Source organism: Lissotriton vulgaris, chromosome 6, assembly GCF_964263255.1.
Source record: "Lissotriton vulgaris chromosome 6, aLisVul1.2, whole genome shotgun sequence".
NCBI lineage: Eukaryota > Metazoa > Chordata > Amphibia > Caudata > Salamandridae > Lissotriton > Lissotriton vulgaris.
Window position 1 is genome coordinate 1386626527 of NC_141694.1, and position 647 is coordinate 1386627173.

A 647-nucleotide genomic window follows, 5' to 3' on the forward strand; every position below is an offset into this window, starting at 1 on the left:
CAGGGATTTATTAGCTTCTAGGTGAGCCATGAGTTGTTTATTGGCAATTTTTTCGGTCACTTTTGCAAGGTATGGCAGGAGAGAGATCGGTCTCAAGTTTCCCAAGATATCCTGACTTACATTAGGTTTCTTTTTAATTGGCAGTACAATTGCCTTCTTCCAATCTAGCGGTAGGCAAGCTGAAGAGAAAGATAGTTGGATTATGTGCCTAAGGTAAGGTTCTAGTACCTGTAAGCTCTCTCTGAGTACTTTTGGGGGGCGGGGTCACGAGGGGAACCCGATTTGACGCTCTTACAGATGTTTATAAGTATTTCAGGAGGGGGAACCGAGAAGCACTGAAGGCAAGACTCAGTAGAACTAACAACTGCACTTTCCATAAAATCATGGCCAGATGTCAGGTTGTCAGAGAAGCTGGCATAGATGTTGGTGATTTTTCCAGAGAAATAATGTGCAATTTTATTGCAAGTTTCCACTGAGTTGTTGCATGATACATTATCATTTGTGAGCACTGAAATCTCTTTAAAAATTTTAAAAAGCTCTTTAGAGGAGTTCTCTGCCTCCCCAATGCGCGTCTTGTAATGCAGGGCTTTGGAAGTGCGAATTTTTTTATTGTATTCCTTTTGCGCTTTTTTATATTGTAATTTGAT